Source organism: Terrapene carolina, unplaced genomic scaffold, assembly GCF_002925995.2.
Source record: "Terrapene carolina triunguis isolate 2854851 unplaced genomic scaffold, T_m_triunguis-2.0 Scaffold641, whole genome shotgun sequence".
In the NCBI taxonomy this organism is placed as follows: domain Eukaryota; kingdom Metazoa; phylum Chordata; order Testudines; family Emydidae; genus Terrapene; species Terrapene triunguis.
In genome coordinates, this window is record NW_020664992.1 from 2,263,593 (window position 1) to 2,285,769 (window position 22,177).

At 50.0% G+C, this 22,177-nt stretch overlaps 1 protein-coding gene across 3 annotated transcripts in view; it reads right to left on the reverse strand.

Annotated features, from left to right (window-relative positions):
- Nucleotides 1–22,177, reverse strand: part of ASIC1 (acid sensing ion channel subunit 1) — a 147,010-nt gene that overhangs the window by 67,036 nt on the left and 57,797 nt on the right. The gene's annotated exons all lie outside the window — the stretch shown is intronic.

A 22,177-nucleotide genomic window follows, 5' to 3' on the forward strand; every position in this document is an offset into this window, starting at 1 on the left:
TACGTCTGTTAGTCTATAAGGTGCCACAGGACTCTTTGCTGCTTTTAATCCTTTCAAGTTTATCTCGGTGTTTGTGATGCCCCTCACACCCAGTCCCAAAGGATGACACCGAAATCCATTCCCGCTGGCAGCAGGATTAGCCTCCATCTCCTCAAGTATAGCTAACAGAACTGATGGTGAAAGCGGGTCAGAGAACATGGCTTTAACTCACAGGCTGGGGATACATTTAAAGGGACACCGAGGTAATGGCCCATATTTAGGTTTTTAAACAATGGATTTAATGTGGCCACAAAGAAAGGGCTCTTTCTGTCTTTGACTGACGCTAGTTTGTAACAAATTAGGATCAAGAAACCTTGTTTGTATTTATTTATGAGATCCCCTCAACAGCAACTGGCCCTCTCATTCTTATCAGAGATCTTTACGTATTTTTGGTTACATCTACATCTCAATCTGCTTGGAACAGTTAAAAGGTGAATGGCCCAAACTGGCAGATGTGCATGCCCATATTTCACACTTGAAAATACATGTGCATTTGGTGATCAAATTCAAGATTGAAGTTATCATGAATACACCTGCAATCACAGTAAATATGTGGAACTGACCAGACAGCTAGTGAGTCATTTATAAGTGCAGTTATCACAGCTGTGATGCACTCTCACTAACCACACACATCAAGTGTGCAAACACACATTCTTGGCCTTGCCCAATGGTGAACATCTGGACCAACATGAGTCACAAATGTGCTTGTGATTGTTCCTAAATGTAAACAACTTCTATTTAAAAAGGAAACCTTCCTCTCTGCAGCTTTGGCAACAGAAACACAACACAGGCTTGGGCCACAGTCTGCGCAAACAATGCAGGGGAAGTGACTAGAAGCTAGTTGTGAAATAGGCCAGTCTACTTTCATAGCCCCAAGCTTTCAAAGAGAGGGAAAAAAAGTAAACATCACTATTTAAAGAATAAATGAAGAAAGGGATGTCTCTGCCTGTGCCATGTGTCATTGCTCACATCCCGCATAAAGAGTGTGTAAAACTCTACTAAGCCAGAATTGGCATTTAATGACCGCTGATGACACTGGTGCCTGGCACTGGAGTACTCCAGTCCTCAGCAATGGTCCAAAGCCTAGCAGCTTACCAGAGGGGTATTATTATTCATATTACAACCAAGGACCAGGGCCGCACTGGGCTGGGCATTGTACATATATCCAGGAAGAGACAGTTCCTGCTCCAAAGAGTTTACAAGTGGGAGAAAGGGAGTGTTGCTATTCTCAGTTTACAAATGTCACAGGGAGGCTCACTTGCAGAGCTGGGAACTGAACCCAAATTTCCTGACTCCCTGTCCAGTGCCTCAACACTGTAGCATTATTAGAGGGGTTGGGGAAGGACCACAGTACAATGCTGTTGTGTATATTTTTAAATAAATAAGAACGAACAGCATTACTGGCATCAATGGAATTAGATTTTTTAAATTCCTTCAATTTTAATCAAAGGTAATAGTTGATTTTAAAAAAAACCCACGGACACCTGATGCGTTGTTTGTGAAGTGCCCAGCACAACAGGGACCCAACACCAACTGAGCCAACTGGTCACTACCACACTACAAATAACAAACAGAACAACAAGAGTCCTACGGATACATTAGCCTGACACCGTCCCTTTAATTCATACAATTTGGCTACTGCAAATCTAGGTCCCTTCATGGTCATAAATTGTAATGAAAGTGCTGGTTTCAGAGGGGAGGGGGAAGATTAACTGCAGGTGGGATTAAAAGAAAACACACACACACACACACACACACTTTAATGAACTGCAGCCAGGTTGCAGGCTGTGTCACCTAATTAAAATGCAACATCAAAAGAGAAGACCTGAAAGCACAACTTTTCCTTCTGCCTCTGATTGTCTCAAATGTGAGTATCAGCACTTTCTGGCCTCATGAAATATTGAGCCTCCGAACTTCCAACCGCAGCACATTCTGTCAAGTCATTTCTGAGGGAGTGATAGGGGTAATAAATGTGCTGCTGCCACATCTCCAGAGAAAGCATTGTAAAACTCTGCTCCTTGCCCGTGATGTGGGAGGGGTTCATGAACAGGCCTGGTGATTGACATCGCAAGAACTGACAACAACCCTCTTGGGTTTCATTTTCCATGGCCTTGGGACCCAGCAGGAATAGGGCATTGGCCTTGAGAAGACCTGGCAACCTGTACCCGGGGGCTCCAACTCTACTCTTACAGAAAGCGAGGATGCATGTGGCATAACAGCCATGCACAGCATTTGTGAGCAAGATGCCTGCCCCACTTCCCATGCACCAGCTGTCCCTACAGCACTCCATGCATGACCTGGGCCCTAGGACACGCTTGTGTGTGCCCTTGCCTGGGGCAGGCCCAAGTGACACTGATAGCAGACTGACAACCCTGAAGAATCAAGTACAGCCTTCACTCAGCCAGCATGTTTCAGCCTGGCCTGGCTTGCAGGGATGCCTGGAGAGAGTCATTAATTAGATGCTAATATTAATTCTTATTCTGCCATGATGGGGCAGAGGGAGAGGGTCAGTCTGCTGACACTGCCAACAGGGCCCAGAAGCAGCTTTGTAGGTGGTTTTTGATGATAGCACCACTGGAAATCAGGCTGGGCCCACCAAATAAGGCTCATGGGGGACAGCAGGTGGGGGATACACTGGGTGGCCAATGACCTGGACCAGATTCAAACCACGAATCAGAAGCCAAAGGAGCCAGAGAAGAGGAACCCGGCAGCCCTGCAAGGGAATCCTCAGAGGCTTTTGCTCTAAGGGCAGCATTATTGAACCTTTGGCCTGTGCTTCTCATCAGCTAAGGTGATCTATTCAGTCCCCTAATTGGAGAGGGACCTCCCCGCTCCCCTACAGCATCTCCTGCTGGGAGAGGGAGTGACGGGGCAAATGAGAGCTCTCCCAACAGCCAGCGCTACTGACAGAAAATCTCTGGTTCTCTTTGTGGCTCCACTAACCCACTCCCAGAGGTGTCAATTAAAGGCTCGAGCAGCTAGGGATGGTACCCAGTAATTTGGAATTTGTCTCTCACCTGGGGGGGGGGGGAGAGGAACCCATTAGCCAGGTGGTCTGAGCGTGGGTGGAACCTCATAGACAGAGGCTGCATTGGGGGGGAATCCCAGCTGGGGATGGGGCTCAAACCTCTGGTTACTGTCCCCCCTTCCAGGCTGGCACAGACCCTAGGCCGTGCTCCCATCAGCCCCTGGAGTCCCATCCCACTACCGACCCCCGCTCTAGGGCACAGACCAATAGTTTCTAGCATGAGCCCTTTGGCTCCAGCAGAGCTTCCAGCTGATGTGGTGATCTCGATCTCCAGCCTGGCCTTGGCTGCTGGCCAGCAGCGCATGCCACGGGGATGCCATTGGGGTCTGTCATACAGGCAGCTGGCCGGCTCCTGCTCAACGCAGACCAAGCCACAGCAAGGCCCAGCGGAACAGGAACATCCCCACCCCAGATTGTCTGGGATTCTGGGAGGAGGGGGGCAGCTCCACTGGAGCCAGAAGAACCAGCAATGAGGACTAACTCATCCCCATGTTTTCCTTCCTGTTGGGTGTGCCCCACTGGAGAAACAGTAGGGACCGGGCCTCTGGCTGGGCCAGGCCTTGAGGTACAAACCTGTCCAAGATCTAGTGATGGTCCAGTCCCAGAGTCCAAACCTCCTGCTTTGGGATCTGGAACAAGAGTGAAGACATAAGACCGTCTCCCCCTCATCCCTCAGTGTGGGAGATGCTGGGGTTGGGGGTACAGGGACTAGAGGCAGGATGGGGAGCTGGGGTACAGGTCAGGGATGCAGATGAGGGGCAGTGGGCTAGGAGCTTGGTTGTGAATAGTAAGCTGAAAATTCTTGCCATTTTCTGGATTTATCATCATTTCCTGAATTGGAAAGAAGGGCACCAGAGACTAGAGAGTTAGAGCAGGGGGAGCTGGGAGTCAAGCATCCTGGGTTCCATTCCCAGCTCTGGGAAGGGAGTAGGGTCTAGTGGGTTACAGCAGGGGAAGCTGAGAGTCAGGACTCCTGGGTCCTATCCATGGCTCTGTGCTGACTCACGTGAGGTTAGATGCCAGTATCACTACATCCACAAATGCTGGCCCAGCTCCCTCTCCCCTGTGCAGTATGGTCCATGTTGCCTCTCTCCCCTCCCCCTGCACATGAGCACCAGGTGGGCGCCAAGCCAGCACACTGTGCTCTGGTTACAGCCCCTGCCAATGCTAAAAGAGAAACATAAAGCAGACAAAACTGTCTCTCCCTCTCCCTTCTGTGCTTGCAGCAATAACAATGATCTCGGTCTGGGAGCCACATGAAGAAGCTGGATTCAACTACATGAGAAGGGAAAAGATCCCAGCCAGACCTACCGCTGTTAACCCTTTCAGGAGCATGCTCCTTCTCCCCACCAGAACACCTGCACTGTCTGTCCTTTAATGGAGGGTGCTCTGCATACCCCTCCCTCTTGCTCAGTTCCCTCCCTTCAGCAGGCATCCCATCTCTCCAGAGCAGGGGTCTTGGGTTACTGCAGAGAGGGAGCCGGGGCTGTAGTTCATGAATAATGAAGCAGCAAGTGAGCAGAATTGAGCTGAGCGGCTAATGAGTGTCTGAGTGCAGGAGGGGCTGAGGAGGGGCGCACTGCTCTCTTAGTCCCAAATCAGGGGGAACCTGGAGAATCCTCTCCACTCCACCCCCCACTTCCTTTACTGCATGTAGAGTGCCCCCTGTGCATAGAGTCCCTGCCCCTCGCCCTCACTCACAGCAGAGCCAAGCATTTTATACGCCCAGTGTGGTGGTGTGAATGACAACAGGTTGGGCAGGGCCAACCTGGCCCGTACGGGTATGTCTACACTGCAATAAAACGCCCAGGGCTGGCCAGTGTCGGCTGAATGGAGTGCCCCATTCTGCTCCCAAGGCCTCCGAACGTGAGGAAGGGTCCCCAGTGAGCAGCGAAAGGCAAGGCTTGCCAAGTCCTGCTTGGGGGAAGCGAATGAGTCACCAGCTCTGTTGCCTTCTCTCAGTAATTAAGTGCAGAGCAGTGGGGAGAGGAGCCAAGCAGCTGCCTCCCAGACAGGCATCACACTTTGGTATCATGTGCCCACAGCCAGATGAGAGGCCGCAGTGGCAGCTCCTGGCAAATGGGGCAGAGGTATCTAGCCAACTGGACCCCAGCCCCTTAGAACCCCTGCCCGTAACATTGTTGTCAACTCTTGTGATTTAATGGCAAGTTTCATGATATTTGCTGTTTTTCTTAAGGCCCCAGCTTCTGGAGTCATGGGATTACTAGAGAATCTTGGATTTCATTTGAAAAACTTAAAGTTTCTAGCCCTCGGGGTTGCACAGCAAAGGCCGAAAACGTGACCCAAGTCCGATCAGGTTCAGACACTAGAAGGCAAATCTAAAGAACCAACAACGTGTTTTATGTTTAAAATCTCATTATCTTGACATCAATATCCAGACTTTTGGGGGACTGACTCATGATTTTTAAACACTTGAGGTCTCTCTCCAACTTCCCCTATGCCTCCCTAAAGCCCCCACCTCTCACATCCGCCTCTACCCCTACCTAAAACCCGTACAGGCACCTGCCTCCAAACCCCACACTATCAGCCTAGTATTCAGCTCTTGCACTACAATACCACCCGTGCCCATCCTCAGTATCCGTCCCCTAGAGAGATCGAAGGGTTCAGGGCCTCCTCCCCTCCCATCCAGGCAAGGGGCAGTGCCCAGGCCCAGGAGGAAGTACAGCTGCAACAATAGGACCTTCGGCTTCAGACGCAGAACCAGTATTTTTGGGAGCCGGGTCCCTGTTTCATCTGAGCTTTTCTGGTAAACCCCAGAAGATCAACGATCCCCTGGAGAAGCCTGGGCCTCATGTGAGCAGATTTATTATTATTACCACCCACAGTAGGAGAACAAGCCTTTCTGCTGGAGCATCAGGCAGGCTGAGAGCTGGGGGGGAAGACTGGGCCAAGACTCACACCACAACAGGACTCCAAAGCAGGAGTGACGTGGTCAGCCTGGCAAGCATGGACAGCCCCACCCCATGAGGACAGGAGACCAGCCAGAGGGAGAGAGCCCACGAGGGGTGGGAGGGTCTCCCTGCTTGCCAGGCTGCCGACATCACTCCTGCTTTGCCTGTTGTGGTGAGAGTCTGGGCCCAGTCTTCCCCCAGCACAGCCTGCCTGATGCTCCAACAGAAAGGCTTGTTCTCCTACTGTAGATAATAAGAATAATGGTAATAAAAGCCAGTGGAAACCCTGCAGCCCCGCCCTAGGCACAGGGCCCCACAGATCTCGTCTGGCCTTTTCATTCAAGCACAACATTCTCCCTCCTAGCACTATAAACAGCAAAAGCAGCATGATCTGCAGCCCCAGAGCCCTTCATGCAGGCTCCATACAAATGGCCCTCAGAAGAGACAATGAGACCAGTGAGATGTCAGCAACAGATGCAAACAGAAGCCCTGGGAACTTGTGGGGTGGAGGCTGGAACTGCACTGGTTAGTTCTCAGCTGGTCTATGTACAGCAGAAGTCTCCAATGGGAGTTTTATTCCTCCCTCCCACACATAGATGGGGCACAGCTAGAGACACTGCTCTGTGCCACTGGAGACCCCTCCATATCCTAGAGCCCCAAATCTCCTGAAAATCAGTATGGGCCTGTGTGCACACTCACCAACCAGTAAGGGGAACCACCTGCAGGGCCGGCTCCAGGCACCAGCTTAGCAAGCAGGTGCTTGGGGTGGCCACTCCGGAGAGGGGGCGGCACGTCCAGCTATTCGGCGGCAATTCAGCGGAGGGTCCCTCACTCTGGCTCGGAGTGAAGGACCTCCCGCGGAATGGGGGGGGCGGTGGGGCGGGGCGGGGGGGTGTTTTTTTTTTTTTTTTTGGCTGCTTGGGGCGGCAAAAACCCTGAAGCCAGCCCTGCCCACCTGCCTTGTTACCATCACAGATCACACACACACAGCCAGCCACAGACATGCCTGCTGATTAGGACAATGAGGGGCTGCAAGGGTGCCCCTAGTGTCGCAGCCCAAGCCAGGCAGCCTCTGCGCTGCATGGAGCTGGCAGCAGCTCCTCCATCCATTCCCCAGAGGCTCCTTCCGCTCTCCAGCTCTGTTTGGAGAGTCATCAATTTCCCACTTTGAATGTCTGAGAAGTCCAATAAGTTCAGGGAAGAGCTTCATCTCCTCAAGCCAAGGGAAGGCGGGAGGCTGCATCCCCGGAGAGCCCCAATTACCCTTACGTGATGATAAACACATTCCCCTTTGCAGCAGCCAAGCTGGCTCTGCCTGGCACCTGCTGCGTAGGGCACAGCTCTCCTTCTCCACCAGTGGCAAAGGGGGAAGTGCTGGAACCTGGGGGGTGGGGGTGTCCACAGGCACAGTTAGAAAATTACTTTCTCTGAAGACTATCTGTGAAAAAGAAGCAGCAAGGCAAGAAGCCTCCACTTCTCACAGGCATGGCTGTTCCTGTGGCCAGCCCTCTGCATCTGGGCCATGGCAACCTTCTTCTTCTGGTCACTGCTGGAGGCAGCATGACGGACTGAATGGATCAATAGTGGAGGAGGAATGCCAGGCTGACAGGTCTCCCATTTCCCTTCAAGTTCCAAAGCACTCCCAACTCAACGAGAGCAGTGAAAAGGCACCCAAAGCCAAGGCCAGGGTGGGAGATTCCTTGCAGCCTTCTGAAACCCTTATGTCTCTCAGAAATGTGGTCATGAAACAAGTGGAGCCCAGAATTTTCATCCTCTCACTACCCTGCCCCTGATCACAGAAGGGTTATGTCTAGCAACACAGGGCTGGAAGTACTGCATCAGACTAACAGTCAGTTTAGTCCATATCCCACCTCCTGCCATCCCAGATGAGATTTTGCCTCCTAACATGCTGGATGTGCCCATCTTCTCCAGCAGTATCCAATACAGGAAACTTCAGCAGAAGATGCTTTCTCTGACCCACAATACTTTTGGCCTATGGAGCGGTACTAGGCAGGGGCTCCTTTCTGACCCATGATCTCCGTTGAAGTTGAAGATGAAGCTGAGCCTTGCAAAGGCCAGAGGTTCCTTTTCTCCCGCTAAATTAAATACCCAGAGCAGAATCATGAGTTCCTGGGAACAAGGAACATCTCCATGAGCAGCTGGGCACACTCTTCACCAGTGAAGCCAGCAGGATGGTATCAAAGCACAACTGCAGCATCCCTTTAAGGCTGAGCGAGCCAAGGCCTAGCTGGCTCCATTACCCTGGCCTCTCTCCCTCCAGAGGCAGGAGGTTACTTACATCAATTCTGTTACATTAATGGAGAGATAAAAATCAATTAGAGCAGCACATGGCATCAAGCCGCTGACACAGGCAATCCTGGCACCTGCAGGGCCCTGGAGGCAGTTTAGCCCTCACTGGGCAGAGCAGAGAGTGGGGAGAGCTGGGTGCAGAGGGCAGAACTGAGAAGGGTAGACAATTGGGCAAGGAGGTGGGTGCTAAGGGCAGAGCCAAGGCTGGGACTGGGACATACGGAGCTAGCTTGGAGGAATGCAAATTATGGAAGGGACTGAGAACTCCAGATTGGCACTAATGCATGATGCAGCTCCAGGGCAGACCCACGTGGGAACTCAGTGGGGACAGACATACCCTGAGTACCCAGGGTGCAGCCACGCAAGGGAGCCTGGCAAGCCTGGCATTTCCAGCCTGTAGCTTTGCCGTGGTTTGGGGAATCCTCATCTCCCACGGTGGAAGGGTGTGCGAAGTGGTAATTGTGCTGCTTGTAGCAGACGGCAGCCATATGAACAGATGGCACCTGCTCTGAAAGAGATTCCACACACATGCAGCAGGGGCCCCACACAGCTCCCTGCAGAGACTCCAGATCAGATAAGGAGTGGGATTCAGAGATATTAACTGCTCGGTGCAGAGTGCATGTGCGTGGGGGCAGACCGGAAACACCATGGGGTCCATATCCCCCGACGGGTCTCCCTGGCTTTGAGTGCAGAGGTGTCCCCAGTGCCACCCTCCTAACCGATGCTAATGGATTCCTCAGCAGGGAGGTGGGGATGGAATGTGCCACAGAGACTGAGTGCCCCTTTACATTACATGCCCCCAGACCATTCTCATATTATGGGATGTTTGATCTGGGAGGTGTCTTCTTCTGGTTTCCCCCTCCCCATCCTCCCCATGCACTGCAACAAACACATGCCAAGGGTCCATGACAATACAATAACATGACTGCGACTGCTGCCTTCAGGGCTAGTATTCTACAATATTGCATCCCAGGCACCGAAAGGCGGATGCAGAGCACTGCAATACGGGCAACAGAGCTCCGCACAGAGGGCATTGCAGCACAGGAACAGAGCACTACAAGGCAGGCTCAGAGCATGGGTCTTACTGTATGGTCATAGAGCACCCCAGCCACAGGGACCACAGGGCGGGCACAGAGTATTGCATAAGAACGGCTATACTAGCCCAAAGGTCCATCTAGCCCAGTGTCCTGTCTTCCAACAGTGGCCAATGGCAGGTGCCCCAGAGGAATGAACAGAACAGGTAATCACCAAGTGATCCATCCTGTCGCCCATTCCCAGCTTCCGGCAAACAGAGGCTAGGGACACCATCCCTGAGGTGCCATAAGGTGAGTGCTGAGCACCTCAGGGCAGAAGCAGAGCACCACAGGACAGGCATTGCAGTAGAGGCACAGTGCACTGCAGGTGCCACAGGGCAGATGCAGAGCACTGCTGGTACCACAGGGCAGGTGCTGAAGAGAGGCAAAGAGCATCGCAGGGCAGGCATCACAGCATGGATGTAGAGTAGGGTGCTGCAGTATTTTATCCCCCGAAGGGATGCTGTTCCATCTGCCAAGATCCCTGAAGCAGTCCCCTGGGGGGCAACAGGTAGGAGGCAGCCGCTGCTGCCTTATCAGCTTCCATGGTTATTACAGTAATGACAGGGCCTCATTTGCATTCTTTGTGTCTCACCCAAGCTCTCCCTTCTGCTGGGGACAGATAACACGGCAGCTGTGATGCATGGCATGAGAGCTGCTGAGCTTGGCGACGAAGTCACAGCTCTTCCTGTTTCCCCCCACATGCTGCTCCTTGACAGCAGATAGCCAGCATTTCCCCATTCGTCCTCAGCTGTCTCTCTTCCCCCGTCCTTCCTCCCACCAAATCTCCAACTCTCCCTGCTTGGGAACAAAGGCACCAAAGTTGAATAGCTGCAAAAGGGACCAATGTAAAAAAGCAACAGGCCCTGTTGCCACAGCAACAAAGCCCAGCATCCCTGGCTGGATGCATTCAGGCTTCCAGGCTCTCTGCAGAGGTCTGTGCAACTGAGGAATTACCTGGAGTGCCCACCTGCACAGAGCCACAGGGGATCAATCTGGCTCAGTCTATAGCATGCGGCTGGATGAAATATCTCTTGCTCCTCAAATGGGTGACCCTGGGAGCAGGGCTCCCACCCAACCAGCCAAGGAGATGAGGATGCTTAGCGTCACAGGCAGTATGAGCTGAGAACTCCAGGGCTGCAACCTTACTCTGGGAACCAGGGTATGTTATTGTTTTGACCACAGGCCTGGTAGCTAGGAGCTCCTGGCTCCTAATCCTAGCTCTACGGAGCAGTGTGGTACAGCAGACAAGAATGGGAATAGGAGCCGCCTCTGACATTAACACCTCCTCCGTCATGCTAGGAAAGGCCTTTATTCTCTCTGCACATCAACCTGCATGTCTGTAAAATGGGGACAAAAATATTCACCGACACCTTCTCAGGGAGAATGAATCAATGAATTCTCACAAAGCAGGAGGGTGGCACTAGAACCACCCCATGACTGAAGAAACCAATGGGCCATCTTGTCTGGAATCCTGTCTCAAGTAGCTGCCAGTGCTAGGGGAAGAGAATAACCCGCCTATGGAGGGTGGGACTCCCCACAAGAGTGCCTCCTCGTGGCCACGCAGCTCTCTTCCCATTTGGGGCCCCTAACAACAGCTGCTCAGGTTCTCCAGTCGGTTTGCCTCTTCACATGACTCGGCCCTCCAGCCAGGTCGCAATTTAAGTCTGCCCCTTTTCTGTGGTAATAATGTCTAAACTCAAAGGAACAGAAACACTTCTGTCCTTCCTAGAATCAACCCTCTGCACACTCTTCACCAGGCTCTGCTGAGCTCTTCCTTATTCTGTCCCAGAGTGCTGCCTCCCAGGACCTTCTCCCTGAATGCCCAGCTCCTCTTGCGTTCCTGACCCTCTTGCGTTCTTCCCTGGAATGTCTCTTCCCCCAAGCCTGCTTTAGGAATCTCCTTCTCCCCAGCTGCCCTTTCCCTTCAGAGACAGTCTCAGTACCAGAGGTCTCCTGCAGGCCCCTCTGTTGGTCCTTTTCCCTTTAGTCCAGGCCTTCTTCTAAAGTCCAGCTTTCCTAGTTTTGCGCCTCTTTCAGGACTTAAATCCCTTTTCGAAGCCCTCACTCAATCCTGCCCTTCTCTCAGGGCCTGCTCCCCAGGGGTGCTCCCTTCCCCTGCAGGTCAGCTTTTCTTCCAAGCCTTCTCTCAGGGTCCCCGTCCAGGGATGTTCCCTTCACCTACAGCCCAGCTTTCTGATGCTTTTCCAGAGCTTTCTCTCAGGAGAGGATCCCAAGGCCTACTTTCCGCCTGACCCTGTGCCACCTGTCTAGCCTCAAGCCCTTCACTTACAGTAGCCACCAAGCTCTCCCCATTGGTCCTGGCACCTCCTCCAGGTGTGCTCTCCGCTGCCTCTTACCCCTTAAGTGCTTGTGTGTGTGTGTGTGGGGGGGGGGGTTATTTCTCGTCACATCACCCTTCTAATTAACCTCACTCTGCAATACTATCCCATGCTTTCTGATCTCAAGCTGCTGATCCATTTATGTGCTGAAGTGTGAGAACTGAGGCCCCTTCCCCTTCATTAATCCCAGCTGGTTCAACTGCAGAGGCAACCCTCCTTCACAGACATTTCATACCCTTGACTGAAATTTGCTAAGCTATGTGCCGCCACATTATCCTGCTGCTATGAGTGCTGCAGGTTACATATACATTGTGGAAAGAAGCATTTCCTTTAACTGTCCCTGTTTGATGTCGTTTAGGGCCCCTCTGCTCCCTCTTGTGATCCTATCATGGGAAAGAAAAAGCAGAGCACCTACGTGGTCCTGGCCAATGCAGCTGGGGATCACAGACCTTCTCCACAGCAATGCAGATCCTAGGGTTCCCTTAGAGCAGGGATAGGCAACCTATGGCACGCGTGCCGAAGGCGGCACCCAAGCTGATTTTCAGTGGCACTCACACTGCCCAGGTCCTGGCCACCAGTCTGGGGGCTCTACATTTTAATTTAATTTTAAACGAAACTTCTTAAACATTTTAAAAACCTTATTTACTTTACATACAACAATAGTTTAGTTATATATTACAGACTTATAGAAAGAGACCTTCTAAAAACATTCAAATGTATTACTGGCACGTGAAACCTTAAATTAGAGTGAATAAATGAAGACTCGGCACACCACTTCTGAAAGGTTGCCGACCCCTGCCTTAGGCCTGATCTACACTACGAGTTTAGGTCGACTTTAGCCGCGTTAAATCGACTTAAGCCTGGACACGTTTACACTACGAAGCCCTTTCTTTCGACTTAAAGGGCCCTTTAAACCGGTTTCTTAACACCACCTCGACGAGGGGATTAGCGATAAAATCGGCCTTAGGGGGTTGGAATTGGGTTAGTGTGGATGGAATTCGACATTATTGGCCTCCGGGAGCTATCCCACAGTGCTTCATTGTGACTGCTCTGGACAGCACTCTCATCTGATGTCGTTTAGGGCCCCTCTGCTCCCTCTTGTGATCCTATCATGGGAAAGAATGATGAGAGGAGAAGCAAACTGGAGAGGATCTTCTCTGGTTTAGGTAGGTGCCTAATGGATCTTGAGGACAATGGATGCATCTGCAGAAGCTGGAGGCCCATTCTGAAGTGGGTGGTGAAGAGACCCACAAACTTAAAGAAGCATTGGTTTCCAGCAGACACCAGAGTACCTCAAACATGCAGAACATTAGAGACTGCAGAGGTCCCAAGAGCTCGTCCTCAGGAGTAACAGCACCTTAGAATGGCTGGGAGCAAGCGAGTGGGAGCTGGCCACTTCTGGCGCAGGGGAAGCAGGCACAGGTAGTGCTGAATGTGATGGGAAGAAGAGTTTGGCCTCCTCTTTCCCAGACAAAGTGAACCCAGGGGGAGAAGGTACACAGCCTGCAGAAGAGGAAGATGATGTGGTCTCCGGCCAAAGCAGGGTCCAAAGGGAGCATCCCCTTCCTTCCCCACTGGCAGCAGAGATAGCCTGAGCTTGGGGGAAGAAGGGAGCTTTCTGCTGCTGCTGAAGTTGCTCACCTGTTAATTCTGATGGGCTGAGTCAGCAGAACAAGCTTGGAGAAAGACTTATCCAAGTATTTAGACAGAAAAGCAGTGAGAGAAAAAAAGAGTGGCGAGAGTGAGCATGCGAAGAGCATGAGAGTTCAGAGCAGGAGAATGATCGGTGAGAGCTCAGAGTGAGCAAGCGTGTGCAGAGACAGCAAGAGCATGAGAAAGAGTGGGCCCAGTGGGTTCAAGGCAGGGGGCATTGGGAGCCACAACTCCTGAGTCTGCTACTGTCCTGCTGTATGACCTTGGTCAAGTCGCTTCCCCTCTCTGTGACACAATTTCTCCATCCCTTGTATGGGGATAGTTGATATCTCCCAGAAGGATGAAGTGTTTATAATGCTCCATGTAAGTGCTAAGCATTGTTACTACATTAGCTCTGTCCTCTTGCTTCAGCTGCTTCTAACTGGCACTGTCTGACAACTCAGATAAGTGCACAGCGTTGCGAGAAAGGGACCAAGAGTCCTACTGCACGAGTTTGCAATGCTGTTAGATTCACACGCTGGCATCTGCAGCTGCTCCATGCTGTTATTAGAGCAGGAGCTTTGACATCTCATGGAGCAATCTTATTTCCCTGGATTGTTTGCTCATGAAGTGCATTCCCAGGCAGGGCTGTGTGTGTCTAAAGACCATTTGTCTTGAAATTCAGCCATCAGGAAAACCAGAGGATGGCAGGATGTTTGCATGAACAGCCAGTGAGGATCAGGTTGACAAAGAAGAGGCTTGTGGAGCTTCTGCTCAATCTCTCATCTGGTTTGTAAGACATTACAATCAAGTCCTCTATCCTGGATGAAACCACAGGGTGACCTGAGCCTGGGGCCCCATCTCCTGCAGTCCTGGATGAGATCACCCAAGCTTGGTGCACCATTCCCTGTAGTCCCAGATGGGGCCATTGGTTCATCTGCTGCAACTGTTATTTATCAGGGATTTGAAGTTTACAAAATGGCTCAAGTTTAAACGGGGGGAAAGCTTGCCATGTTCGGGGACCTCAAGGGGGAAAAGGTACATTTTTGGGGTGATAATAGGACATCTGCATCTCTCAGATGCATTGAAATATAATTTCTCTTTGAAAACGTGAGCCATTCCACAGTTCCATGGACATGAACTTTCTGGGTGCCAGGAACAGGCCCGAACAAAGGCATAAAAGTAGTTGCAAAGAGTGTTGCCAAGAATTTCTTGCCAGCTTTGAGCCAGTCTATTTAATGTAGAGCATTATTTGCCACAGTATGTTGTAATGTCCCGGGGACATTAATTCACACGTGGTCGAATCTCATCCCATTCCTGACCTAGGATTTGGAATAACCAAAGACCCATTTCCTACAGACGCTAATGCATTTGTGTAACTTTGTTCACATGAGTAGCCCTATTGGAGACAACAGAGCTACTCATGTGAGTTAAGTATTGGCAGAATTGGGGCCAAAGAAATTAACTGCAGAGAATCCAGGAGGTTTCTAGACTGAGTCCACTGGAGGCTGGGGCAGGAGTTTGGAAATTTAGCCAGTGCTGTGTGGATACTCAGGCAGTGAGATGTGATCGATACAGCACACAAATACAGACCTCACTATCAAATCTCTGTGCTTTGATCATGGTCACCTCCAATATAAGCACTTAGGGATCTGGGGCAAAATCAGTACTTGGTCCTGCTAGTGAAGGCAGGGGGCTGGACTCGATGACTTTTCAGGGTCCCTTCCAGTTCTATGAGATAGGTATATCTCCATAGTTATATATTTATTTATTTATATAAGCAGAGCTGGGGAGATGGTACAAACTTGAATTTTTAAATGAATTTGCTGTGACTATGTTCATGTGCCTTTTGCATTCGTTTTCCCAGGAAGACCTCCATGAACAATCTCAGCCACAGCTAGTTTTAAAGGAATGCTGGGCCAATATTCTCAGAAAGGGAATCTTGAATCTCAGACATTGAGATGGGGAGCCTGACTGTAGGAGTCACACCCACCCGCCCCATACAATACCATGTGATCTGTGCGGCCAATCAACAATAGCTTGTATATCAAATGCTTGTAACCAAGGCGTTACTAGTAAAGAATTCTATGGCAAACAATTTGGAATGAGAAAATAAATACCAGAAAATTGAGACAAATTCATCTACAGGAAGAGGCAAAATGCATCTGTGAAAGGAGTTCTAGATGATTCTCCAAACTCTGGGTGTGACAGAGAAGCTCTGAGCAAGCGGAGCCAGGGAGGTACGGCCTCTGCCCCAGCTCAGGCATGCGAAGTCCGAAGGTGAGGGGAAGCAGAGCTCTGCAGGAGGAGCCTGTCTCCAGGCTGTCTGTCTGAAGGGTGGAAAGAAGAGAGCCAAGCACACAAGAGAGGAGGAAGAAAAAGGATCAGGAAGGGGAGGGGTTATGCAGGACCATGACAAGCAGGAGGAGCAGTGGTGAAGGGTCCAGAGTGCTGTCTCTGGCATAAGAGTGTAACCCTTCTGCCCATCTAGTTGGCAGCAACAAGGGCCGAGTTCTGTATCTAGGGGTTCCGTTTCAATAACACAATGCAAAACCGGCTCGAGCCCCCACCCAGTGACCTGGGACAATTACATACCACCCCCCTGGGTACCTCTAAGAGGCAATACTTCCCCTCTCGCAAGCACGGAGTCTGAGTGTAGCAGAAAACGTTAAATAAAATGAGGTAAACAACATCAGCATAAAATTGGAAAAACACCACAAACAGGATTCATAACACAAACCATGAGCAAAACCCACCCCAGCAAATTGGGCTGTGTCCTTTCTCTTTGGTTCTTGAATCCAGCAACCCAAAAATCACCCAGAGTTCCCAAAATCCAACACCCCCAAAGTCTCTTGGGTCCAGCAACCACCCAAAGTCCCAAAAGTCCAACAACCCCCAAAGTCTCTGTCCCTGGTCAGTGCAGCCCCAGAGTAAAAGGGGGAGCACGCAGGGTGTTAAGGGGCACCTTACGTGATCCGAGGCTGGCCAGCCGTCTGTTTCTCCGTGGGGGGTTCCGCCGCAGCCTTTACCACGAGCCAGTCCACTTTCCTGCCATCCCACGAACTGCTCCGCTCTACAAGCTGCTCCGCTCCACTTCGCTCCGCTCACCGACCTGTGAGCCGTTCCAGCCGTCCCCGCAAACAGCTCTGCTCGCCATTCCTTGGGCCGCTCCAACCGGCCCTGCAAGGCTCCGCACTGCTCGCTGCTCCTCCAGTCGTCCCCACAAATTGCTCCGCCAGCTGCTGAGCAATATAGCTTCAGGCTCCCCCACTAGTTAACACAGCACTCAGTGATCTCAGCTCTTAATAACATCAGCTCTTTTGTGATTTCAGCTCTTAGCGATTTCAGCTCATAGTATAGTAGGGGAGCCCCAGTGCTGGTGCACCATTGGCCCAAAGTGAATTCAGCTCAGCAGCCTGTAACTAGACTCCTAAGGGAATCAAAGTTAGCTCTGACATTCAACAGTGGAGAGAGGAGGCGGTGCAATCGGTGTTTGAAACCCTCAGAGGGGGCCCATACCATCAGGTACAAATACCTACCCCCATCCTCTCTCAATTCACTGGGTTCTGTAACCCATGCCCCTTGTCAAGCAAGTGCTACTTAGGTAATGGTGAAGGACTCACTCAGTCCTTCTGTCATACAACAGTTCCACTGGCCTTGATTCACAGAATCAGGGTAACAAAACTTTATTCTTCCTGCCCCAATAATAGAGAAACTGAGGATCCCACACCAGCCAAAGTAACCACTTTCAGTTGCTGTGTTTCATGCCAGGCGAGTGGGTGTGCCTATGCAAACAAGATCAGCCCCTGGAGTTCTTTTCCACACTCGACATAATTCACCACCAGATGTCAGGGTAGAGCTCATCCTGACTCTGCTTACAAGAGGAAGGTGCTAACATGCAACCCATGATAAGAAAACTGTACAGGGCTGTACATGGGATGGGAGAGGGGGGTTGTTTGCCACAGGTGACTGGCTCTAATTAATTAATTATTCATATCCAGATCTTAGCAAGCACAGTGTTACATCGCCAAACTGCTCAGCCATGGCAATAAATAACTCAACCCCATTCCCACATCATCTCTGCAGAACACTCAGAACCAGATCCTTGGTTCTCTGCTACCAGCATCGTCTCTCTTTCCTTTCTCTCCTCTTCCAACCAGGCCTATCCTCCCATTCCTCTTAAAGAGGCAGGACCCCCAATATCAAAGCAGACAGAACTGTTTCAACCAAAGCACAATGCACACTTGACACTGAGGCTACTATAAGAGCACCATACATCAGGCTTGAATCTGCAAGTTGCTGAGTGCCTGAGAGATGCTGACAGTAACAGATCAGAGGTCTGGATGTGGGCCTGGGCCCAGGGCTGCGAATGGTCCTGCTCCCCTCATTGCTGCAGGCAAGGGAAGAAGGCTGCCGCTCAGCTCCCAGAGACTTGGGGGGAGGGGGGTGCAGACCATGGTGCGAATGAGAGGGAATCCCCAGAATCTGCAGCGTGTTTGTGGCCATGGTACGCCGCAGTGTTAGATCTCACAGGAAAGGCTCCTTCAGATGGCCCCAGGCCCCAGCACAAACTAACCAGTTCTTTTAATGCAGTTGAGGCTGCAACTGCCCATGCAGAAAGAAGCCTGTGGCACCAAACCCAGTTCAGTACAGCGCTGGTGGAAGTGATCCAAGCTGGGAGGAGGGAGGCAGAGGCAGCAGAAATTAACCTTTAAGAAAACCTCTTTAAAAGCCTCTGGCAGGTTTTTCCATCTTTCATATTAAAAAACAAAACCCTCTGAATGTTCCTGCTTCTCACATTGTCTCGAAAAAAAATCTCACTCCTTTCTTGGATTACAGCTTTTTAAGGCTTAATACAAAGCCAGATCCTGATGTGATGCTCTGGGAAAAGCCTGCCCCAGGGCTCATTCCAAGATAATAGGATATGAATTACAAACTGGATAAACAGCACTAAGTGACACCACAATCCCCTCAAAGTGCCTCCAGTGATCTACGGCTGCCTTTAAGGGTTTTTTCCCTTCTGTGCAGATGGGTATTTCCCAGCACAGCTCTACCATTACTTGAGCAAACTCCCTGGAGAATCAGCTTGGGGGGCCGAGTGGAGAGAAAAAGACAGTGAGAGGAGGAAGTAGATGAAAAATGGGGGGAAAGATGGTGGGGGAGAAAAAGAAGAGGTAGGAACAAGTTGATGCATGAGAGGCTGAGAAAGAAGGGAAGAGAGAGTGGAAAAGACTGAGTGAGTGAAAGGGGGCTGACTGGATGGGGAGAGAGAGAGAGCACGGAACAGACATGAGAAGGGAGAAATGGATTGCTATATCATTTTCCTCAAGTGAAATGATATTCTGCATTAACACAAACACCCCTGACAAAGCCCCTGGAGCCCATGTGCAGGGAAACATGGCCAAATATTTCATAACTATTTCAGCGAGAGGGGCTGCAGGAACTCTAGTGATGCAAAGGCAGTGACAGAGCAAAGGCTTCTTCTAACATATTATGCACAAAACCTGCATGTTCAAGGCTGCAAGGGGAATGCAAAGAGCAGCATAAATATAGCACGGAGCCAGCTTTTTATAATCAAATCCATTAAATCATATCAACCTGCTCACAAGAAATAATCCATGAGGTAATAATGAAACAGCCACTAATATAGTTTGGTTGTTCTTCGTCCCAAGTGTGAGATGCAAAACAGACTATATTCTAGAGCAGAACCCTCATAAAGAGAACGGACTAATCCAGTGTCACATTGAGCAGCCTAGACCTTTCACAGGTAGACTCAGATCCCCCTGTTCCAAAGGTACCAGCCCCTGATGTATAAGCTAACAGGGACTCTCCATTAGCTATTAGCAATACAGGGCCTAGGACACACAGTGCAGCAACTCTGATTCCATCCACAGGAGGGCAGTGCTGCCCATGCAAACTAGCTAATTCATCACACTGCTCAAAATTACTGATTAAAAAAAATAGCTGCAGTTACCCTCTCTCTTGATATACACTGTCCCATCTGCAAGCACTGACATTGAGATACCGTTGCATGCAGGCCTGAACACACAACTCCCATCGTGGTTTATCATCACCTGCTGCAACCTCCATGACAGGGACCATTGACTTAGCATTGGATACAAAAACCTCCTTGCATATTTGCAAATCCACTGTCAGCTAAAAACAAATGTGCAGGATGACTCAAAGGCCAGCACCTCAATGCTACCATCAGTCCAATTCATCCTGCTGAGAAACTGTCAGTCAGAGGCAGCTTGTACTGCCTACTTCTGGGAAATCCAATCAGTAAGCCCAAACTGATGGAGAGGTGGAGCTGAGGTTCCTCAAGTTATTTGGAAATGCTCAGCCTGGAGTACTTATTGCTGTCATCAACTGCAAAAATAGAATAGTTTGTACTTAAGTAAGCACCTTTCGTTGAGGGTCTCAAAACCCTTAACATACATATTAGAGTTAGGTATTATTAACAACACACTTGAATGCATTATGTTTCATAACCATCCTCCTCATATGATGTGGGTAAATGTGAATTATCCCCATTTCATAGATGGAGAAACTGAGGCACAGGCAAGGGAAGAAAGTTGCCCAGTGTCAAAATAAAGCCTGGAGTTCTCTGCTCCACCTACAGATGACACTACCGTGGGTGTACCAAAAACACGTGAAGAACAACACTCAGCTGAGTGAATGTCTGAGCTGCTCACTGGTGTAAGTACTGCTCAGGTCACACTGTACAGACTGCAACCCATGGCCTGTGTTTGAGGACCCAACAGTGCAAGATTGATGCTGCAGCAACCACCACTTTCCACTTCTGTTGTTCCTGTCATCTGAGAATGTGAGGCTCTTTATAAACATGAATTAATTCTCACAATATCCCCACAAGGAAGGAAAGGGGAATATAGAGATGGTTTCACCCCCCACTGAAATGCAGCCATCTCTGGGGTGGAACATAGCGACTGTTTAACAAACTAAACAACATGGCAGTTAATGAAGTTAATGGCAGTTAATGAAGAGGAATCTTGTATCCAACTGAAACTCTAGAGGGAATTTAATGAGGCACAATGGAATAACTTGGGCTGGAATGTGACCTGGACACCAGCACTTGAGCAAAGTGTCATGGGACCTCTAATGACGATAACCATCAGTACCTCAGCTTTCGGAGACAGCAGCAGCTCATCTCATTACTCTCGATGTAGTCCTCCCAAAGATTCCCTCTCCCCACTTGATACAGACTCAAGAAGCAAGAGTGCCACCTATAATGTCACAAACAGCACCTTCTGCAACATCAGAGGTTTACCAACCAAATACCAACCCAGGCCCAACCCTGCTCAGCTTGTGGAGAATCCTAGCATGAGGGATGGCTGACGTCTTTGGAGGCGGGTGGGGGAACCTAGACTGGATTTGTGTTTCTTCCAAGAACCATAAAGCCAGAGAAGTAGGACCATGTTCTATTAGCCGCACCACAATTGAGCCTGTTCTCAAACAAAAAGTGCCAGCTCTCTCCACTGAACTTATTAGCCAACTTTCAAAGTTCTAGTATTGTATAATTTACAGATGCACCTAAGAGAGAGGGAGAGACACCTATCATAGAGGCTCTATTGTGTATCGGATCTATGTGTCAGCATGAAACAAACACTGCACAGTACAGAGGGAGATGACAAAGCTCGAGTGAGTGACTGAAAATTATATTCCACTGATACATGGAGCGTCTGTGTGTCTATTTATGTTTCTCAGTCTTGTCATTTGTCTCGCTCACTCTCCCCAGATTTTCTGCTGGTGACATCTCATTACAGTGCCGCTCAATGGAAAAGAGGCTCCAAAATAGAGGGCAGGGGGCTGAGATCTGGGGAGAGGGATTTCCTCTTACTCCATGAGAGTCCGCACTCCTCGGGCAGACACTTTCTGAGACTGCCCCGAGGGCTGCTCTTGCAAAGGGGAAATGGCGCAGAGGACACACTGGATAGTTCACTTGCCATGGATGTACTGGCAATTAGAATTCTAAAATGTAGTGCTAGAGAGAAAGAATCTAGACTAAAGAAAAACTGATAAATGGAGAGAGAGAGAGAAAGGAGAGAGATAAAAAAGATAGAGCAGGAGAGACACACACAGATTGAGAGAGAGATTAAATATAAAGAGTACAGAGAACCAGACATGATCTGAAATTTGTTACTCAGAGCAAGGAGCACCATCAGGTCCCATAGAGCTGGCACTAGCCCCAAGCACTTGACTTCTGAGACAGAGGCCTTTAAATTCTGCTGCCTGTTGACTCTAAGGGGTGTCAAGCCCTGGGCCCCTCATGCCCCACTGGCTTGGTTGGTGCTTCATGTGGCCTACACAACAGTCAGCTTCTGAAGAATCCCAGCTTTAGTCTTAAAAAAACAAAAATAAATTAAAACCCTTATATTGCATAGAAAATATCCCAAATGTGACCCAAGTCTAACTGAGGTCTGCACAGAGCCTGAAACAGTGCGCTGGTCCCCCATTAATTTCACTGAGTTGTTAGTTCTAAACCCTAATGATGGGTCTTTAATAATGTCAGTATTAACTATTTCACTGCTGCACATTTTAGAAGATGGAGTGGTAGAAAGAGAGGGAGGTGGCTACAGGCAGGCAAATATCATATGTATAGCTGGCAGCTCCCTCCTTTCTTGGGCATGTCAATTCAAACACACAGAAACCTGGGAGATCCAAGTTGGCATCACATAATTTCCCTCCTCATACTACCAATGGTTCCTGCCACATCTGTAGTTGACATGATCCCCATCATTGGAGGTTTTAAAGACAGGTTAGACAAACACTTGACAGGGATGGTCTAGGTATGGCTTGGTCCGGTCTCAGTGCAGAGGGATG